Source organism: Mastomys coucha, unplaced genomic scaffold, assembly GCF_008632895.1.
Source record: "Mastomys coucha isolate ucsf_1 unplaced genomic scaffold, UCSF_Mcou_1 pScaffold7, whole genome shotgun sequence".
In the NCBI taxonomy this organism is placed as follows: domain Eukaryota; kingdom Metazoa; phylum Chordata; class Mammalia; order Rodentia; family Muridae; genus Mastomys; species Mastomys coucha.
In genome coordinates this window covers 33,203,749-33,227,007 of record NW_022196913.1, presented here as the reverse complement: position 1 = coordinate 33,227,007, position 23,259 = coordinate 33,203,749, and the positions used below count along the sequence as shown (strand labels likewise).

Here is a 23,259-nt window from a genome sequence, read left to right as displayed (position 1 = left end):
AAAGTTATTCTCAGTCACATACCAAGTTTGTGTCCAGCCTGGGACACAAACATGAGACTTTCCAAATAATGTGTTGGTTGAAACTGTATCTTCTTTGCTAGCTTTTTAAAAGCATAGGTCAAGGAGGACAGTGTCTTTCTATCCTTTCTGTTTGTGCTTGTTTCTTCTATACCTAAAACAGTGCATGGCATTTGACAGGGGCTCACTGGAGCCTTTGGGAAATAATGAATGATGTCCAAGAAAGAATATGAGGGCCATTTACTGACATCCTCAACTGTCCTTGGTCAGATGCACTCTGTTCAGCTCTTCCAAGGGTCCTGTTGTCTTTGTGCCACATCTACTAATGATCAGACTATAGTCCAGACTCTGTTCATGTCCCCAGGACCTGGATATCTTCTGGATCCTCTTGCCACTGGCTATTGAGCTGATCAGGGCACAATTAGTGTTCCTTGGTTCTCTGTATGGAAAATAAAGTGTTTCGAGGCTCACACTCTGTGGGTGCAGATGAGATCAGAATTAAAATAATAGGAATTCCTAATAACTCTTGTCTCCCCCTCAACCCTGTACCCTTGCATGGTATCCCCCCTCAATTTATTTCTACCCACATTCTTCTATGCTAGCATTGACAAGACACCTGCCAGTACCTCTTGAGGAAGGTCTCACATCCACTGCCTGACCTGATGCTCTCCCCTGGTGGGTGGGAAATCTCTCTGTAAGGATTAAGGGAAGAAAGAAGCACGCTTGGTTTCCAGCCTGTTTAGTACTCAGAGCTGCTGCTGGGCGCAGGCCTACACTTTGTGATTGCTGTTTATACCCCCAACTGCTGTGTAGAGAGCTTGCTGTGTCTTTACTCCTCCATTCTCCACTAACCTTCCAAGAGTTCATGGGAAGTCACCCCTTGACCCCTTGTCTTAGTCAGGGTTTCTATTACTGCACAAAACATTACGATCAAAAAGCAAGTTAGGAAGGAAAGAGTTTATTCAGCTTACACTTCCACATTGCTGTTCATCACCAAAGGAGATCAGGACTGGAACTCAAGCAGGTCAGGAAGCAGGAGCTGATGCAGAGGTCATGTTACTTGGAGAGATGTTACTTACTGGCTTGCTTCCCCTGGCTTGCTCAGCTTGCTTTCTTATAGAATCCAGGACTACCAGACTAGGGATGGCACCATTCACAATGGGTCCTCCCACCTTGATCACTAATTGAGAGAATGCCTTACAGCTGAATCTCATAGAGCCATTTCTTCAAGGGAGGCTCCTTTCTCTGTAATAACTCCAGCTTGTGTCAAGTTGACACACATAATCAGCCAGTGCACCCCTTGTGTGCCCAACACAGAAGTCTATGGAAACAAATGCTGAGACTGTCTGGACATGCCACTTTGTGCCAGAAGTTTCTATTTTCTGACCTTGCAGTTGACCTTGTAACTCATCTTCATTGTCTTTTCTGGGTTTCTTAATGCATAGCCCACTGTCCTCTTCTGGTTAGTAAGTTCATTCCCAGCTTCACAGGAAACTTTCTTACTTTCCTCATTATTCTACCTGGAAAATAAGAGTGGCACAAGCAGTTACACACACACACACACACACACACACACACACACACACACACACACCCCCGTCTGATTTTTGCTTAGGAACAATATCATCTACAGGAAAGATGGCAGTCTCTCCTTAACTCATTTACCCAGGGACCTGCAAGCAGGACCAGAACCTGCTGAAGTTCTTGGCTAGACAGTAGTAGCTTATTCCTTAAGTCAAAGCTCACAGGTCTTCTAAATCAATGTTTCCTGGAAAAAGAAAGAAAAGGAAAGAGAAGGACAGAGAGAGAGAGAGAGAGAGAGAGAGAGAAAGAGAGAGAGAGAGAGAGACTCCTAAAGTTGCTGCTTTTAAGAATCTGTTTTTACTGGAAATGTGTCTGTTTTGCTTATCAAATGTCATTTAGCCTTGAGATTTGCAACCAAGTTTTACCAAGAGTTGAAAATGTTACAAAATTTTTAAACTTGCACATTCAGCAATTTAATAAATGAGAATGTCAACTTGTCACTAAGGCTCAAAAGTGCAGTAACCTTCAGTGGCTGACACAGATTCGAATTGGTTATTTGTTCCTCTTGGAATAAACACAATGGCCATTGTGTCTTGATGAGAACATAAACAAGCTATGGCCATGTCCACGACCAGTTTGGGAGCAAAGGAAATGCATTTTAAAAGGCAATGGGCATCGCTGATCAGGGACTTTTATTAGCAGCAGATGTGTGGCTGTGGTTTTCTGTACTAGACATGCTGTTATTGAAACAAGTCAGATGACAGAGGACCAGAATAGCTTTGTTTTTAGGAAAGAGAAACATGAGCAAACTGAATTCACGATCTCTTTTCTGTAAGGGACTGCCCAATCAAAACAAACTCAGAGATACTTCTGCACAGTGCACAGGGAAGCTGAGGCAGGGAGTTAGGAAGGAATCATTCTTTACAGACATGAGTAACCTTAAAAACACTCTGCTAGTGTCTATTATTTGTTTACATCTGCTTTCTTTGACGAGATATTAGCACTGCTGTGACAAGATACCTGGGAAAGGCAGCTAAGGAGGGTGGGGTTTGTTTTGGCTTGCAGTTTGAGTGTGCACAGTCTATCACAGTGGGGAAGCAATCAATGGTGGCAGAAGTATGAAGTGGCTGGTTACACAGCATCCCTAGTGAGGAAACAGAGAGAAATGAACACTAATATTCAGCTCATTTATTCTTTTTTTTTTTTTAATTATTATTGGTTTTTCAAGACAGGGTTTCTCTGTGTAGCCCTGGCTGTCCTGGAACTCACTCTTTTAGACCAGACCTCAACTCAAACTCAAAAATCTGCCTGTCTTTGCCTCCCAAGTGCTAGGATTAAAGGCATGTGCCACCACTGCCCAGCTCATTTATTCTTTCTTTATTCTGCCTGGCCCCCAACCTCTGAGTTGGTATCAACCACGTTCAAGATGGTGAATTAAGGGCTGGAGAGATAGCTCAGAGGTTAAGAGCTCTGACTGCCCTCTTCCAGAGGTCCTGAGTTCAACTCCCAGCAACCACATGGTAGCTCACAACCATCTGTAGTGGGGATCTGATGTGTATCTGAAGACAGCTACAATGTACTCATATAAATAATAATAAATAAATAATATTTCTTTTAAAAGATGGTGAATTAATAAATCTTCCATTAACCCCTTCTAGCAATGCCTTTGAAGACACACCCAGAGGTGTGTCCTTGGGGGTTCCAAACTTAGTCAAGATAACCATCACAAGGCTGAACATCCCAAGGCCATTTTCCTCTGCCTTTAAGGACAGTGTGAGCCTTGAGAGCAACCCTCTTCCTTGGGGTGGGTCAGCTATGGTGAGAATTTTCTATATAATTCCTTTCTCTCTCTGAGATGCACTTTTGTTCTAAATCCTTCACAAAGACTCCTTTACTTATGGAAACTCTCCAGAAGTTTCTAGTGACTTTTGCAGTCGTATGTTAGTCAGAATCCACGGAACAGCACCTTTGAAAGAGGCATTGATTGTTCTCAGTGGCTCTGTAAAGCATCAGGACTCAATTCTGCAGATGAAGAAACAGTAATATGGAGGTGCTGCTAGGCTCCCACATGGTACTGTCCTGTCCACAGGGTGTCGGCTCCGTAGCTTCTTAGTATAGTCTGACACAGACCTTTACCACTCTGAGTGATTTACTTATGTCTGAAGTTTTCATGTTCTTATCTTGTTCTTCTTTCCCATTCTAATCCTAATATATAAACATAATGTATACTTGATATGCATCTCTTTTGTTGCCTAACTTATAGAAGTGATTCAATATTTATCCTTTCCCCTAAGCACCTGTGTTTACAGGGCTTGTTTGAGTTGGTATCTGTGCATCTATTCTGCTGTGTCTTTCTGCGATATGCAATGCTGTGATAAGTATGCATTCTACTATCCGGTGATTGACAGGCTATCTCTGACTCCCGAACATCATTAGGCCTGACAGCAAGTCTGTCTGATAAATATTATCCCGTCAGATTTAGAGATAAGGAATTGAGATTTAGAGAAGTTAAAGTATTTGCTCCAGGTTCTATGGTTAGGGGGGAAAAAAGAGAAAGAAACCCAGAATTTGATATTCTACAAATTCTAGTTCACTCTTCTATTCTGAGTGTCTTTTCCCTTGCCCTCTGACAGTGCCTCCAAGTAAAAAGTAGAGATTCTCGAGGGAAGTCATATAGCTTGGTAGAAGAGCACTTACCCAACAGGTGTTAGGTCCTAGGTGTGATCCTACTGCCTCTGAAGGGGAAAAAAAGTTGAGACTCTTTGACTAAGGCTTCTGTTTATGGAAGAATAAGAATATATACAAAACACAATGTCTTCTAGTCAAATACATGACATGATATCTTTTGTAACAACAGAGATGGAACTACAGGGTATCTCACTAACTGGAATAAGCCGGGCAGAGAAAAGCAAAGGATATATATCCTCATCAAAATGTGGAAGCTGAGAAAAGTTTATTGCATTGAACAGTGGAGAACAGTGGGCACTGGAGAAAGGGAAATGGGAATAAGGAGGGGCTAGAGGAAAGTTAGACAATGGGTACCAAAATATGCTTATTAACAGCTAGGACAAATAGATGCTAGTATTTCTTTAAGATTTACTTATTTTATTTATGAGTATACTGTAGCTGTCTTCAGAAAAGGGCATTAGATCCCATTACAGATGGTTGTGAGCCACCATGTGGTTGCTGGGAACTGAACTCAGGACCTTCAGAAGAGTAGTCAGTGCTCTTATCCACTGAGCCATCTCTCCAGTTAGATGCTAGTATTTTTAAGTACCGTGAGGTAGTAGGGTTTATTATACACTTTATTTGCTTCTTTTTTATTTAAGGAAACTAACCACTTATTTCATATTTGGTAAGGACCTAGAGAAGTTCAGTTTCCCAATACACCTGGACATGGTGGCTTGCCCCTGTAATCTATCTTGCACTGAGAACCTGAAGCCAGAGGACTACCATGAGTTTGAGAGTAGCCTCAGATACACATAGTAAATTCTTAAATGCATCTTGAGCTAGAGTGCAATCCTTTCTCAAGTCTCCATCCCCCTGAAAGGTTTACCAATACAAATGATATATGCCGCATCAGAGAGAGAGCACAGTCATTGCAAGCACGAAGACCTGAAGTTGAACCCCAGAACCCATGGAGAAATGCATGGCGGGATATGATAGCCTACACTTGCAATTCTGAAGCTGGGACAATAGAGAGAGGAGGATCCCTGGGACATTCTGGCCAACCAGGGTAATATAATTGGTGAGTTCCCAGCCAATGAGAATCTCGGTCTCAAAGGAAATGGGCAGTGTTCCTGAGGATGACACCCAAGGTTGTTCTTCCACGCATATGTGTATACCCAAACACACACATGTATGCATACACACATGCACACTCTAAGCACAAACATGCACATATATATATACAAACATGCATTTTAAACATGGCAAATATTTGAGAAAGAAATGCTAATTGCTCATATCTGACCATTACACATTAAATACATGTATTAAATGATCATAGTACTTCACATAAATATGTTCAATAAAATTAAATTTAAAAAAAATAATTAAATTCCACTATAAACAAAAACAGAGATTCTGTTCTATGATTTAATGCTTATTTTTTGGTCAGAATCCAAATAGAGAGTCAACTTTACTGAGTATTTGTACCTTCTGATCCAATGAGTTCTTAGTCCCTTTCAGAGCTGAGAGATTGGGTTCACTGTGTAGCTATTAAGGGTTATCTCAGGGCAGTATATCTGAGAAATCACATACTATCCAAGGGGTTCTAACAATGTTGTCTCCAATAGGTAGATCAGCCCAACTGGGATTTGGATCAGTACCATCTGGTTCCAGAGCACTAGGCTTTAAGCCCCATCCAGACTTCCTGAATCTAGAGTCCTATGAATGACCACAGATGACCACTCAGGTCTGAGAGCCACAAAACTGTCCTCTATTATGAGAGACCCTGACTTTGGTGTCAAGGCTGGTCCCTACAGCAACAGCCAAGGCAAAAGAGGACCCTGGTCCTCTCTGTGTCCCTCTCAGGCAAAAGAGGACCCTGGTCCTCTCTGTGTCCCTCTCAGGCATGTTTAGCACAGAGCCTTTTACCTTTGCAAAAGATGTATTATAGATATATCTTCATTCCGCCACAAAAATAGATGCATCCAGACTATATTGTTCAAAAACTGAAAAACCTTTCTAGATACCCTCTACTTAAGATCCTGTAGTAGTCAGAGTCACAGAGCCAAGCCAAGGGGTTGCAGAATTCAGAGGCAAGAATGTGATAACTTTCATATTGTCTGTCATTTTCTTGTTTTAATCAGTGTTTTTTTGTAGTTATGACAAAATGCCTAAGACAGCCAACCCATAAAGAGAAAAGATGCATTGATTTAAGTTTAAATAAGTTTAAATATATTTTGGTTCACAGCTTTTGTTCCAGTTCTTGATTTGATTGACTCTCACCGAATGACATCAAAGCCACGGCCACCATAGTTAGGAAGGAAAAAAAAGGTAAGAGAAAGGGAACAGGGTCCTATAATCTAATCCTCTTTTGGGATCACCCCCAGTGACCTGGGGACCCACACATGAAAACCATTGACTACTCATTCAGCCCTTTCCCAAACCAAGCTGAGAACATGTGCCTTTGGGGTGGGGTTAGCAGATATGTAGAATCCTTAAACCTTCAAAGTGGGCTTCTGATTCTACAAGGGACACAGGAGAGTGACATCACGTGCTAGCAGGTCAGCAGTTCTGCCATTTGTACTTACAAGCAGAGACAGGAGAACCAAGAAGGCAATGGCCGGGTTCATCATTTTTTTTGTTTTGTTTTGTTTTGTTGTTGTTGTTTTGTTTTGTTTTGTTTTCTGGAGGATGGCTTTAACATAGAATGAGATCTGGCAACGCTTTGGAGCCTACCCCCAGCAGAGACTCTTACTTCACCTATGCACACTGCTGTCATTTGAATGTGCCGCTCCCATTTCTCTTTTGTGCTCCGAGGTCAAAAGACACTGCATAATTGACAGCTACTAAGCCTAGCTTCTTCGGAGCTGAGGCTGTATTCCATCCCGTGAAAGCCACAAGCCCGGCTTTGTTCCCGGGCAGAGACAGACTAAGACAGGCTGGCTTGTAGGACTCCTTTGTACACACTGCCCCAGCCCAGCAGGGGCAGCTTTTATTTTTGTCTCTCGGTCTTGATCCCTTGTGGTCTCCCCACCCCCACCTAATATCTTTGCCTGTTGATTTACCCTCCAGCTCAGGGTTATTTTTACCCCCCACTTCCTAGGGGTGCTTGGGAATAGGCTCTTGGATAGAAAGAAAATGTGTATCTTTTCTTTAGACCTCCAAGGACTGCATGGTAAATAAGAAAAACCAAGAGGGTCTGATCTCAAGCCCACTCACTTTTGTCAGTGAGGGGGCAAGTTTGCTCCCCGCAACCTTCTGGTTAAGAAGGGCCGGCGGCTGCTCTTTTCCCCAGAAAGTGGGGTGTGCCCGTCAACACTACAGGTGGGCCCACAGTAGCGCCAAGCGAGCAGCTGCACAGCCCTGGGACTTTGAGCTGTTAGTAGCTCCTGGCTTTGTACCCCTGCCAACTCACACACACCTGGGATTTCAACAGCTGCTGGCCTCGGCCACCCGCTTCCCACCATGTGACCTAATCTTCATTCCACCTGTTCCTCTTTGGGTGCAGCCAGGCCATGCCCACCTGGCCTAAAGATGGCCTGGGGAGGTTTGTTAGACCTCCCTCATTCGTGCCTGAAATAGCCAACTCCCATTAATTTCATGGCAAATTATGAAAGATTAAGGTTTACTATGGAGTAAAACCAGACTTGACAATTAATCAGCTTGGTCATTTGGGGATCAAATTAAATTGGACCTGATGTCTCCTGGATGCTAAAATGAAATTGAAGTCTCTCTCTTTTCCCATGGTCTGGGCAACAGCTGAGAATACAAGCTCAGCCTGTCCCCATTTTCCTCTTTGCATACAGATGCCAATTTATCATTTTAAAACAAAGCAAGGAAGAAAGGTGCAGGCTAACATTCCGGTCTCTAGTGTGACTGCAGGGCTTCTGTTTGACTCAGAGACACTAATTTTGCTCTTTGTTAGTCTACAAATCCTCTCAGGAGCAGGGGACTAAAACCTCTATATAAGACCAGGTCTCTATTCTTTTCTATTAAGATTTGAGTTATCTCAAAGAAGTAGGCTTCCATGTGCATATGTTTAGTGTGGAGTATGCAAGTGTATTCGTATATATGGGGTATACATGTGCCTGTGTGCCTGTGTGGAGGTTGGAGGTCAATGCTGGATGTCTTCCACTATCTCTTTGCACCTTATTTGTCCTTCTGAGACAAAGCCAGTCACAATCCGTAGTTCTCTATTTCAGCTAGATAGCCTGTCTGCTGAGATCCAGAGAACCATCTCCTCCTGCCTCTCCAGTGGTGGAGTAATGGATAGATGCTGCCATTCCTAGATTTTATGTTCTTTATAGAGATCCAAACTTAGATCCTCAAGCTTGCATACTGGGTCACCTCCCCATGCCACTGTGACATTTTCATGCATATCTATCACTGTACTTAAATCTCATTCATCCTCTCCCCCATTCCTCCCTCCCATCTCTGGTATCGATATTCTCCTCTTGCCGGTACCCTCTCTCCTCCTAAATAGCGCCCTGATCATATTTCACAGACTCCAGCAAAGAAGATAGGAAAGCTATTAAGTTTGTAGAATATGTGATGGTCACCTTGACACAATCTACAATCACTTGAGAAAAGAGTCTCAATGAGAGATTGTCTAGATCAGGTTGACATGCAGGCATGAATGATTACCTTGATTACATTAATTAAAGTTGGAAAACCCACCCACTGTGGGTGGCACCATTCCCTAGGCAGGGCATCTTGAACTACGTAAGAATGAAGAAAGCAAGCTTGAGCACTAACTCACTTGCAGTAATTCATTGTTCTCTGCTCTTGATTGTCGATCTAATGACATAGCTGCTTCATGTTCCTGTTGCCATAACAGACTATAACCAAATGAACCCTTTCTCCCATAAGCTGCTTTAGCTGGGGTCTTTTAATCGCAGTAACAGGAATTGAATCTAAGAGGAGGAAGCATCTGAGTGGTGGCTCTGTACTTTCTCTGTTGGGATAGGCACTATGGAGTAACTACAGTAGGATATTGCCTCTAACTGTGCTTGGCATTGTTTTGCTCTATATCTGTACCAAACATTCTGGGCATGAATAGAGTCCAAGGCTAAAGATGGCAATCACCTTTGGAAACTGCCAACAGACATAAATAACTTTACTGAGTCCAGGTTTTCTCAGGGAAGTAATAAAAGCACTCTGGTAGTTAATGGCAATATACAGGAAAACTCTTTTTCTGGCTCTGTCATGGCCTTGTGACTTTGGATATGAAATATAATCATGAATCCATTGACTTTTCAAGTGTAATGTCTTTATGGTGGTGTTCCTCCATCAGTAAGTGCTAAGCACTTAGTTCATGCTTGGTGGGATTCAATGACACTTCTCTGAGCCATAACACTGCAAAAATGTTTTAAAAAAAAAATCGGGAAAAGAAAGCAGGGTATATTGTAGGATAGAACCACAACCTTCGTTTCAAAAGGGCATCATTTGTAAATATCACTGGATGGGCCACCAAAGTTTTTGTGCGGTTTACAAATTTGACAATTCTAATAGCACCTGATTAGAAATGTCCCCTCCGAGTAGACAGAGAGCCACCAGTGCTCTCACTTGTCATTTGCCTTTTAGAAGTTCAAAGGATTACATTACTTTAGCTCCTCGCATTTATATCAGGCTATGAGGCTAGTCTTTACCAATGCAATGGGAGGAAAATTGAATTTCCTATCTGACTCAAGCATCTAATCACTCCAGTTCAGCTGGACCTCTTTCTCTTTCTGCCTCAGCACCATAAAACACCTGTCTTAAGAAGGAGGCTGAGGCATCCTGAGAGGAAGCCTTCTCTGAAAAGTCAGAGGGGTCTAAAGTGGTCTTGGCTTGAAGAATGATAATGGACTTTTTGGTTGCTCTGAAAGCTACTGGCTATGTGGTAGAAATCTATCCTTTTAAAACAGATAGAAGTCTTCTAAAGAGCCCTCAGTCCTCCCACCCCAAAGAATTTATAATCAGTCTCGAAGCAAACAATGGGTCATTTTTCTAAAAGTTATCTACCACAGCATTTTAAAGAAGACTTACTTTATTTTATGCATATAAGTGTTTTGCTTGCATATGTGAGCACTTGTTGCTTTCAGGGGCTCTGGCACAGGATCTCAAAAATAACAGACTTCTGTTTGTTCCTTAAAGGTACTGGGATGTGGAGGTGATTGCTACTGCAGAGTAATATAGCCTGTCCTAAATGATGGGTTACTGAGCATTCTCACTGACCATGAGGAAATGTGTGATATATCTATGACTGGAGAGAATCAATGCATCTTGTACTGGGTGAACTGACACACTAGTCACTTCAAGGTATTCAGCGTGTGCTTAGGCACCTTATATACAAGAAGTCTCCGACAGTTCACACAAAATATCTCATTGGTTATGTGACACACTTTCCACATTTCACAAGATATACAGAGTTCAAGTGACTTACCCAACATCACACATAAGTAGACATCATGTTACCAAAGCCCAGGGGTCTTCTTTAAACTAATTGCCTCCCCAGAAGCTGATCTAGAAAGTTCCTTCCTGCTGATACAAGGTCACATATACTCACATGAGGCCCAAGCCAATATTTGGCATGCCTTCATTTAAGTATTTCTAACCTTAATCAGGACTGGGTTCTAAATCAATCCACAGTTTCCCATCAGGGTCAAAGAAGCCATCCTAAGGATGGAGAGGGAAAGATGAACCCCATTGTATGGGAAAAGAGATCCAGACAGTGAGTCAGCAGAGCTGTAGGTAAGTGAAAAACATGGGCAAGATTTCTTTTTTGCTTATTTTGTTTGAGGGTCCCATGTGACTCCATCCGGTTTCAGACTCACTAGTGGAAGCTGACTGTCAACTCCTGATCTTTTCTCCCTCTGGGATTACAGGCACACCACCATCCCTGGTTTATACAGTGCTAAGCCTCGAATCCAAAGCCTGTGTGTACTAGGCAAGAACGCTCATACTAAGCTGCATGCCCAAGGCAAGAATCTATATAAAATGCAATGCAGCATTAGTTTTTCAATTTGATTGGATAAAAAACACCTTGGGCATTTCTGAGGTACACCTTTGGGTGTGTCTGTAAGCTATTTCTAGAGGGGACTGATGGGAGAAGACCCACCCTGAATGTGGGTGGCAAGCACATTCTTAGGCCCTGTGGCAGTGTTGTTAATACTCAGGCAAACTCTACAGAAACAAAGCAGTTGTCTATTTTTGATAATGGAAAATTGTAGGGTTTGCTTTTTAGAGTTACTTGGTGTCGGGGAGAGGCAAAGACGTGGCTAGGGCAGACTAGCCTCAAATTCCTGGTAGTTCTCCTGTCTCAGCTTCCCACGTAGTAGGATTACAAAAGGAAGTCATCATAGCCAGCTCCACACTTCTTCAGAATGATCACAAGTTTGCAGAGATGTCAGAGCCGCCGTAGGGATAACTCTTGATCGGGACCATCTGGGAGTATGTGCATGGCCTGTTGTCCTCTCATCTAAAATATTTTAATGTGCAATTTTCCTACCTTCAAGGGACATTCTTTAATAAAACCACAGTACAACCGTCAAAGTCAGAAACTACTAACACTGGTCACATTGCTGTCTTTAAACCTGCAGGGGAGGGGGAATTAAAATTTCACCAATGGTCTCAGAAATGGACTTACAGCAAAAGGATCCGGTCCCCAGGATCTCACATCTCTTCCAAAGGAAACTAGCATAAGGATTCAGGAGGGAAGACTAAGCCCTTCTGAGTCAAGGCATCACTACACCCAACACCTTTCTTCTGAGGAAACTGTGGCTCGGCTTTACTCTGTGAGCCTGAATGAGCAGAGCAGAGCAGAGCAGAAGTGACTTCCCTGTGCCTTCCCCATTTGGCTAAGCATCATAGGTAGAAATAACCCACAAGGGCTGCTGTTCAGTTTGTGCCTTTCAGTGATGGGTAACTTCATTTTGCACCCCTCAAGTGATATTCAGGTTCATTTCCAAAGTCAGGGTTGGCCAGGCACAGTTATTCATCTCCCCTCCTCTGTGATCTAAGTATTTGAAGGTGTAATCCCTTGAGGACTCAGACTTCTCATGCTGTTTATTCTTTGTGTAAAGGCTTATACCCCTGGCATTATTGGTTGAGTTAAACTATTTATAAAATAACATATCACAGTGCTCAAACTGGCATGGCTTTGGCCAGGTGCGAGCCATTCAGGCTAGCTTCCTGCTCTTTCCATGACCCTAGCATCCCATGATCTTTCTTTAATCTCTTATCTACATAGGCTTTCTGAGATGGTCCCCAAAGAAGCTAGACACAACCTTAGAGAAAATCAAACTCAACTATCTCATTTAATTTAGCAGCTACTTAGTTTCTTTTTGTAGTGGAAGCTAGGGAGTAGGAGTGGAAGACAAATCCTCACACTGTCATCCTGGAACTCATTATACAGCCCAGACTGGCTTCAAATGTAACAAGAGTCCTTCTGCCTCACTCTCCTGAGAATCAGGATGCTAGACGTGGCTTTAATATATCTGCTTTAAGAATGTCGGTTCCAAGGATAATTTTGCTTGCTAAGAGAAATTGAGTTTATTTGTTTAGTGTGTGTGTGTGTGTGTGTGTGTGTGTGTGTTTGGGTACCAGAAGAGACTAAAAGAGTTGCAGTTCCAGGTGTTGTGAGCCACACAGCACAAGTGCTGGGAACTGAGCTTTGTACAAGAACAGTAAGCACTCCAATTTATGTTGAGTCCTGAGTCTCATTTTTTAAAAAAATATATATTTTTGCAGAACTTGATAGAAACACCTCCTTATTCACAGAAGGTCCATGCTGACCTAAAATAGCATAGTCAAGCATTTGCTAAGTGGCGAATGGCTACCTAGTGCAGTTTCTCTGTCCCATTCACTGTGTTCATCTCTTTCTACAGGGTTACTGACACACAGAAACCATAACTCGATAACGATCCAGTTTTCCTGTTTTAATTTCTTCAATGACCACACAGAGACATATCCACACACACCTGCATATAATGTGTAACCACAAACACATGAACATATATGCACATATGTCACATATACACATGCAACAACAGCAATAAAAAAATGAGAACAGGTGGCCTTGGGATCCAGCCCCATATTGTTTCCTTGAGATTGGACACTCGTACTGCCACTCCAGGCAGGCACCATATCTGTACATAATAAAAGAAAGAGAAAGTAATACAGCTAGCCAGACCAGTCATCATTCGGTCACATGAATACACAGCCCTGTGTCCCATCAACCTCAGTAGCTACTGGACAATGAGTACTTTTAATTTTCTTGTCCTCAGGTCATGAAGATTTAATGTTCCCAGCACCTGTAGTAAAGGCAGGAAAGAAAAAGCCATTAGGAACCAGTGTCAGGATATTCTGTGATTATCTGCCACAGATCAGTCAACTGATAGTCCTTTCCTTAAGAACAGTCCTTTCATTAGACCATATGAAAACCTTCCCGACTCTAAGGAGATCTGAGAAGAGAAACACCCTCTTGCCTTAGAGATATAGAGACTTGGTTACCTCTGGAACCTGAAGACTATTCAGTAATTTTGTTAGGTATATGATTATTTGATTCACTAATACAAAGCTCTCCATTCTTGACCTCTCAAAGTACCATACAATACAATAAAAATACAGGATAGAGCCAGAGAGATGGCTCAGCAGGGAGGTGTGCTTGCTGCCAAGCCTGACAGCTTGAGTTCAATCCCTGGGACCCATGTCCCAGAAAGAGAGGAGGTTTCCATAACTTATCCTCTGGTCCCTACATATGTGCCATGCACACACACAAACACACACACACACACACCAGATAGATAGATAGATAGATAGATAGATAGATAGATAGATAGATAGATAGATAGATAGATAGACGGATGGATGGATGGATGGAAGGATGGATGGATGGATGGAGAGAGAGAGAGATTAGGTTAGATAAATAAATGAAATAGGGGGCTGGAAAGATGGCTCAGAGGTTAAGAGCACCAACTGCTCTTCCAAAGGTCCTGAGTTCAATTCCCAGCAACCACATGGTGGCTCACAACCATCTCTAATGGGGTCTGGTGCCCTCTTCTGGTGTGTCTGAAGAGAGCAATGTTGGTGTACTCATATGCATAAAATAAATAAATAAATCTTTTTTTAAAAAAAATGAAATAAAAAATATATAGGATTATGGGCTAGAAATACAGCTCAGGTGTGGAATGCTAGTTTAGTGTGCATGAAGCCCTGATTTCTATTCTCAGCTCCACATAAGCATGGTGATGCATGCCTATAATCCTAACACTGAGCAGGTAGAAGATTAAGGTCATCTTTTACTACATAGTAAGTTCAAGACTAGGAAACCTGAAACCCTATCTCCAAAATATTCTATGTACACAAACACACAGAGAGACATACAAACACACACACACACACACACACACACACACACACACACACACACGAGAATCACTGGCCATACCGTACCCCATCCCAGTCTTCCCCAGAAACTTTTGTCTTCTTCGTTTCCCCAGTTCTAGGAGGAATGTTATGCATCTTATTCACAATTGGTTTTAGGTAGGTCAAAAAAAAAAAAAAAAAAAAAAGACTCAATAAATAAGGGAAGAGCAAAATATCAGCAACTGATAATGGTTCACTTTACCCAACCCATTTGGATCTCTAAATTAATCTGAGATCTACTAGGTTGATGTGAAAGAATCACCTGAACATGCTGTGGGTATTTCACAATACAGCCACAAAACTTCCCTAGACAGAATACACTACAAGGTTATAGGTTGTGCTTATTTTTATAAACACATTTACAAAGCACTTGGCAAAGTGCATGGAGATCACCCGGTTTAGTTCTGCCTCCCACTACAACATAGACTTTCTACACCAGGACCCATAATGGCAGTGGATCAGCGATCCCAGGAAGGCCTCCATGTCCCAGGTCTAGGAAGGAGACATTGCAGCATGGTGAATGTGTACAAGGAGTGCAAATGTGGTACAATCCTGTGCACCTGTGGCCTGAACTATACATACAGCCTCAAAGGTCCAGGTCATGGATATGTTGACTAGCATGTAAGAGAATGATAGAGGAGAGGACCCCTTTCTATGCCATTTTTTAAAAATTAGCTTTAAGCTAATCTAAGGACATTTTCCTCTACTACAGTCTTTTATATGACCCAGGGCTTGTTACATAATAAGTAACTTCTTCCACACACATTTTCAAAGTTCTTTTAGGGCTGGAGAGATGGGCTCAGCAGTTAAGAGGACTGACTGCTCTTCTAGAAGCCCTGCTTTCAGTCCCCAGCACCCACATGGCAGCTCACAGCTGTCTGTAACTCCAGCTTCGGGGCTCCTGACACCCTCACACAAACATATGCAGGCAAAATGCCAATAGATGTTAAATAAAAATAAATAACATTTTAAAAGTTCTTTTAAAATTACATTTATTATTATTTCCTTATGAGTGTGTACCTGTGTATATGTATTAGAATGAAAGAAGCATGTGCTATGACTTCCATGTATTGTGTATGTATATATATATATGTATGACTTCTTATAAGAGTCATTTGTCTCCTCCCGTCACTTGGTTTTAGTGATCAAACTCCAGTGTCCAGCTTAATAGCAGGTAACTTTTCCCACCATCTTGCCAGTCCATTTTTGGTTCAATTTTGTCTAAGATTTTGTTGTTTGTTTGTTTGTTTGTTTATTTTTCAAGACAAGATTTTTCTGAGTATCCCTGACCATCCTAGAACTTACTCTATAGAAGACCAGGCTGGCCTTGAACTCAGAGATCTGCCTGTCTCTGCCTCATAAGTGCTGAGATCAAAGGCATGTGCCACCATCACCTAGCTGCTGTCCCTACCTCCCCAACGCCTTCCTTTTTTTTTTTTCTTATTTTTTTCTGATTTTTTTTAAACTACATGTATTTATTGTCAGGGGCAGGGATGATATGTACCACAACATGAATGCAGAGGCAGGGAACAACTTACAGAACTTCCTAGAACTGGTTCTTTCCTGCTACCATGTGGCTTCTAGAGATGGAAATCGGGTCATCGGATTTTAATAGCAAGCACCTTTACCTGCTGAGCCATCTCTCCAGTCTTTTTATTTTATTTTTCCATCTTGCACTTCTAGATCCACAGAGGGAAGCAGGACAGTGTCTGTCGTTTCTGTGGTGGTTCCAGCAGCTAGCAACTCCTCTCAGCCCACACCAGGCTCGGTGGCACGTGCCATCAATAGCCTTTAGCTCTTTTCATAGAGCCAACAGGTTTTTATTGAGCATCTACTTAGGAGCTGATGTTCTACATATTGGAATATTGGAAGTCTGTACTATGGTGAAACATCCCCACATTACAAGGTAGCTGCTATAGTTATATACATGTTTGTGTGCCTCTGTGTGTGCCTGTGTGTGTGTGTGGTGTGTGTATGTGTGTGTGTGTGTGTGTGTGTGTGTGTGTGTGTGTGCATGAGGGGATGGGTGGGTGAATACCTGGATACAATGCATGTGGAGACTAGAGGTCGAAAGTGGATGCTATTCCTTAGGCACTGTCTGCCATTTTCCTTCTTTCTTTCTTTCTTCCTCTTTAAAGACACAGTCTCTCATTGGTCTTGAACTTGCTAGATAGGTTACAATGTGGTCAAAATGCCCTATCTCTGCTTCAGTTGTGAGATTACAGTCATATTTTTGCCAAGCTCCTGCTTTTTCACATGGATTCTGAGAATTGAACTCAGAATGTGAGTCTGACTGGGCAAGCATTTTACTGGTTGAACCATCCCCAGCTCATTCATATACATATATATTTTAAATTAACAGATGAGACCCAGAGACAGCAAACAAGTAGCCTCTTGGAGTCACACAAGCTCACCTGCAAAGCTGAGTGGGACCTGCCCTGCTCAGATCTGAATGCCACACTTTTTGCCTAATATCCTGCTGCCACGCTCCTGGTAGGTAACCTTATCAGAAAGATCCATCCTGGGTACCGAGTGACATGTTTTTTGACACTATGATTCATGAACATCTGTGATAGTATTCCTAATTCTGGCTTGTTTGCTCCTTGTAAGTCTAATGGAATGTAGGCCAAATGCTTGAAACAAAAGCGAGATGAGGTGTCCTGGCCTGGCCTTTTTACACTGTCCGATAACAAGTGAAGTTGCTCAGTAGATGATGCTTGATTCTGAGGTAGAGGCTCACCGGTTAGGGTGCTTGCTTGTCTGTCATGGAAGAGCCCTGGCTTGGATCCCCAAAACTGAGAAATAAAACAGAATGAGAGTGACAGTAACTAAGCACCTAAGATGACCACAGGGGACAAGGGCTGACAGATTCAACAAATGTGCATGCTCCCTGGATTCAGGGATCATTCCTCTAGTAGAGCAATTAAGTTACTCTGCTAATTATCACAAGTAGCCCCGAGAAATGTGTCCAGACCAGACTGAAGGGTTTTACAGAGAAAACCACTATCTTCTTACCAATGCTGGTCTGCCAGGACAAGGAATAAACAGAAGCAGGGAATAGCAATGCTTAGCGCTTCTCCAGAAGAATCCAGCCAGACAAGGATGGGGAAGAGAAGAGGAAAGTCAGCAGAGGAGCCTAGAAAGGTAGGAAAAAGAAGACTGTGGGAGCCAAGGGAAGGACAAGACCCTCGTGCCAGCTGGGGCCTACCTACAGTGAGGGAACAGGGTCAGGTAAGGCAGGAGGCTAGATGTTGGGTTCCATGTTCCTGAAGAGTCTACAGGTTCATGGGGTACCAGGAATGTTTCTAGAAGGTTCCAAGTTTTAATGATTTTATTTCTTCCAGAATCCCTCTGAGACGAGTCTTAACATTATCCACTGCTTAGAAAAGAAGAATCACAGGCTCATGGAAGTCAAGGCACTCTGCCAAGTTCATAGACCTAACCATTGAGCACAAAATGGGCTTGTGTCCTGAAGCTATTGAGAAGTCACCAAGAGGTGGTAGCTGGGTTTTGAGATGAGACTCACCTCTGTTTATTCTAGTACCTATGTTCACCTTTCTAGAGGATTCCCTGACAATATGCATAACTGATAAATATTTGTCTCTTTCTCGTGTGGAAATTTATATTGTTTGTTTACACACTTAAATGATTACCTCCTCAGAGTATCAATAAAGCAATCAAATAATTGAAATCCCCTGGGATGAAATAGATTATAAATGGAAATTTGTACTTAATGGACAATTATACTTAATGATCAATTAGCTTGGCTAATTTTGCTCTCCCACCTTTCCCTAATAACATTTTGTCAGAGATAAATAGAAGTATCAAAGACTAGAAAAATAAAAATACAGAGAATGATACACACAGAAAACCTTGGGTCATTCTGAGTCTTAAGTTCATTTTGTTTGCAGGAAGTTATCCTAAGGAAATGATCACATGGAGATTTGGTACCCAGTCTGTTTCTACTTTGAGTTTTTGTCTTCCATCCCTCTGAATTATAGAAAACAGCCCATATATACACTTAGGTAAGATAGTTCCCAGTTGGCTTCTATGCACATATGGTCACAGCCAACACCTCTGCTGATCTCACACGTCCTTGCTCCACAGGGGTCCAGGACCTTTCCTGGCATTCCCAGTCTCCCACCTCATTTTATCCCTATAGGCTCTATTATCCCAGCCTTGTGAGAAACCACATTTTCTTTTGCTATCTCCAAACATCCCAGATGCTCTGCAAGTTTCAAAGTCTCCATCATCTCCATCCTGCGTATGAGTTCTCATTGGCTGAGCTTCCTGTCACTCACCTTCTCAGGAACATGCTTTTGATAGCAAGCGCCTGTTGCTTTGTCTCAGGGACCAAGGCATCCAGAAGGTGGATCTAAATCTGCAGGGAACCCTTGGAAAGTACAGGGAAGAAATACATCTGTGGTTTTAAAAGAAATCTACATCCTACAAATCAGGCAATTTAGTCTCAAAATATTCTCAGTATCATACACTAATATTTGAATAAGTCACCAGTCTACATCTATAATAGTGAGCACTACAGAAACTTAATGTCCTACTAGAGGAGTATTCATTGGGATAATATATAGCCATTAAAAGAGTCAATTTAAAAAAAAATTAGAGTTTAAGAAGTATACCCTTCTTTCACAAGGCTTTTCTTCCAGGTTTTTGTTTTGTTTTGTTTTTAAGCATTTTCTTTGTTTGGAGGAGAGTGTGTGTGCCATGTGGAGGGTGTGGAGATCAGAGGAAAATTAAAACTTAGTATATCAAGGTTACGTGTTAGGGATATACCTCAGTCCTAGAGTGCTTCCCTAACATGCACAAGACCCTGGGTCTAATCCTTAGCACTGCCAAAAAACAAAAGTAAAAATCAGTTCTTTCCTTCACTGTTGGGAGCGAGTGAAGTCCTGCGTTGTTTGACCAAGGGCACAGCCATGCCAAGGCCCACAAGCCTCAGCGCCTGTATGTAATAACCCCAGGTCAACTAGATCTAAGAAACACACAGAGCTTTGCAGGGGGCTGTCCAGTCCATCTGATCCCATCGCTTCTGACTGTGTGTTTATCTTATTTTTACTCCCTCACCACGGCAGTTAGGACAAACCCTAGGAACTGTGCAAGAACCCAGCACACCATGTGGGTCCCGGAAATTCACCTCAGTTTGTGAGGCTGGAGGCAGTGCCTTTACATGCTGAGCCATACCAGGCCAGTCCACACACACATACAAACACACACACACATACACACACAACACACATACACACACACACACACACACACACACTTCTATTTACTTATCTATTATGTGTGTGCACACATGCAGGCATGTATGTCACTGTCTATACATGGAGGTCAGAACAGTTTTGTGAAATCACTTTTCTCCTTCCACATTTATGCGGGTTCCAGGAATCGATTTCAGGTTGCTGAGGTGGCACCTTTAGGAGGCATCTCACAAGCTCCAAGAGACCTGTTACACATTCTTTTTTTTTTATTTTTATTTATTTATTTTGTTTGTTTGTTTGTTTGGCAGCCCTAGGAATTGAACCCAGGGCCTTGTGCATGACAGGGAAGCACTCTGGGACTGAGGTATATCCCCATCACATATCCTTGATATACTGAATGTTTAGATCATTTACAGCACAGAATATGAAATGTAGTGTCAGTCTCAGAGTGTACTCACATGTACAAGATTGAATGACAGGCTTGGTGCTTGACTTAAAAGCAAGAGGACAGTGGTTGGGGTGACTTTCCTTATACTGCTGTATATTTTCCCATTTGTTTTCTTTACTCCTCTGTTATTTTCATCATGCTATTCCTTGGCCCAGTACAAGGATGGTTGTATGTGTGTGCACATACATAGGTACATGTGTGTGCATGTGTTTATATGTGTGGTGTGTGTTTGTGTGTACACAAGTACAATCTCATATCACTCGCACTTTCTCCAAAACAGTTAACACATGAGGAAAATAATGACTGTGGCCTATCTCCATAGACTTACTAATTGGGAACTTAAAAATGAACTTCAGGGCTGGAGAGACAGATCAGTATTAAGAGCAATTCCCAGCTACCACACTGTGCCGCTCCCAACCTCCTATAACCCCAGCACCAGGGAGACTTGAACCTCTCATCTCCTCAGGTGCCAGAACTCACAGTTATACACTCACAGACATATGGACATAATTGCAATAAAAACAAATCTTAAATAATTAACAGGCTAGAAAAGCCTGTAAAATCACAACATAGAAGAAATGCTGAATACAGAAGGTATAACACACACACACACATACACACACACACACACACACACACACACACACACACACACACGTCAGTATGTATCAGTATATCACTGTGTGATTTTTTTTTTAGAGTTCCTTTGGTTTTCCTTTAGAGATACAGCAAATCATACAAATCTGTGTTTTGACCAAAATCATTATCTTGGGCAATGTGCAATTTTCAAAAATTTCCTGAGGTTTGGATGTCTCTGTCACATCATAACTAGTTCACTAATCTGCTGTGTGTTTGAGAGCAGGTTGATAACTTCCCTGCACTTTAGTTTCTCAGTCTTGTAGTTCTTGTTATTTACACCCACCACCTGCCGGACATTCTCTCCTGTTTCACAGATTCTTACTTAGTGAGAGTTTCCTTCTTCCCTATGGGAAAGACACCATTAGTCTTCCCTGTAAGGCCTGAAGAAGCAAACAGCGTCCTCACTATGTAGCCATCAGACTACCTGAGTTGAGTGACTTATAAAGAAATAATGCTGATTTGCCCCATGGTTCCCGAAGTCTGACAGCAGAGTGCCAGCCCATTCTTGGCTTCAGGCAAGGACCTCACAATGTCTGCAGAGGAGATGGCAGGGGCATAGTTGCCACTTTGCTTTATCACCACCCACCTAGGCCATTCCCGTGACCACTAATCCACCCTGGCAAAAAAGACATTAATCTCTCCCAACACCAACTTTCAACATGTGGTCCAGCCATAAAGATAGGAAGCAGTAGGGTCAGAATTCAGACCCAGGTCATCTGGCTCCAGACTCCATTATAGCAGTCATTGTGGTATTTGGGTCATCTTCCATTCAGCTGCACACAGGTACACCTTAGTGCGTGTATAATACTTTCATAGTCTTAGCACATCACTTCCCTGCATTTCCTAAATCTTTTTCTCTTTGTATCGCTTGAATTCCCTTTTGAAAATCCAACTGGGGAAACTAAGTTTTATTTTATGAAGAGATGGCTGTCCTTCCACTGATTATTAATTCCTTAACTTCTGTCTTCCAAGCTTATCTGTTTAGTGATGGCAATATTCAGTACAGGGCAAGGAAGATTAGGTCGTTAGGTAACTCAAAACACTGGCTCTTTCGGTTCCCTTTCTATGTGCCGGTGACAGCCATTGTCTTTCTAATTCATCAGGCTGCTGGACTAGGGGCTACATTAAATATAAAACCAAGTGTGCTTTTTTTGATTTTCCAGTTAGAAAGAAAGAGGAAAGAAGGCAATAATTATTTTAATTCATTAGGACAAATGGAAATAGAACATAGAATGTTCACAGCTTAGTAATTTGTAACCTTCAAAAACTATATAGACTGTACACCTCAGCTTTCAAATAGGCTGTCTAGATTTCTCTTCCAAGTTGAGTTACCCACAAATAAAACTACATACCAACTAGTTTCTTGGAGAAACCTCCAAATGTTTCTTCCAGTTGTGGCGCAGGACAGTGTTTGTAAGAGCCAGATAGACCAGAGTATAGATGGGGGCTTCCCCAAGAGTCTTTTATACTATGTAGAAAAAGTCCACAGTAAGTCAGCATGTTAATTATACAATTTGACTCTCACAAATACACCTTTTTCAAACTATAATCACATTATGGTTCTCCCTTGCATGTTGCATTTCATACCAGAAAGTTCAGCAATATGGCTTAGAGCCTTCAGCCTCATCCCAGACACCTGTACACTCCTGGCTCTCTCACACATCATAAACGTTCTTCCCTACATATGTGGACACTCCGGCCACCTAGGATCCTTTCTCCTCCACCTGTGAGAACTAGGAACACATGTATAGCTTATTCTTGGAATGATGGTCCTTGGAAAGAAGCATTGAAGCGACCTTAGACTCTAGTGTCGGAACAGGCAGAGCACTTCAGGCTCCAGGTAGACATATCTGCTTCTTCCATTCACTTTTTGTATTTTGACAAGAGCCAAACTAGAGCAAGCTGAGTCCCTATGAAGTTTAGGGCCTAGCCAATGGTCACATTTACTAGGTCTAAGGGCTGTGGTTTCCTGCTATAACTTCAGCCATCTGCTGTATTTCTAGGGATAAGAAGACTAAGAAAGGACTGCCTAGTGGGTAGGGGCTTTAGGTTCAATTCCTGGCAGAGAAAGAAAGAAAAAGGTACCCAAGGTAAGTGAGGAGGTGGGCAGGAGGTAAAGATGAAGGGAAGAAGAAGGGGAAAGGGTAGGAAAGAGATGAGAAAACCAAATTCCAGAACCCAGAAGGCAGAAAAGCGCAGATCCTTGAGAAGCAAGGCAAGACCATATCATAGGAGTTTGTATTGTTCCTGAGTGGAAATGCTTTGGACCACAGCTAGCAACAGAAGCTGGCACCTAGGAAACTCGGTAGATGTGGGAAATTCAAGGAAGGTTTC

The 23,259-nt window shown here is 42.2% G+C and overlaps 1 long non-coding RNA gene across 2 annotated transcripts in view; it reads right to left on the bottom strand.

The window, feature by feature from the left end:
• Window positions 1-1,368: 1,368 nt before the first annotated feature.
• Window positions 1,369-23,259, bottom strand: part of LOC116082393 — a 28,213-nt gene continuing 6,322 nt past the window's right edge. For both annotated transcript variants that reach the window (XR_004115279.1, XR_004115278.1), the window contains exons 2-4: window positions 4,240-4,277; window positions 2,563-2,686; window positions 1,369-1,538 (exon numbers count right to left, since the gene is read on the bottom strand). This is a non-coding gene — a long non-coding RNA (uncharacterized LOC116082393). The remainder of the gene's footprint in view (window positions 1,539-2,562; window positions 2,687-4,239; window positions 4,278-23,259) is intronic.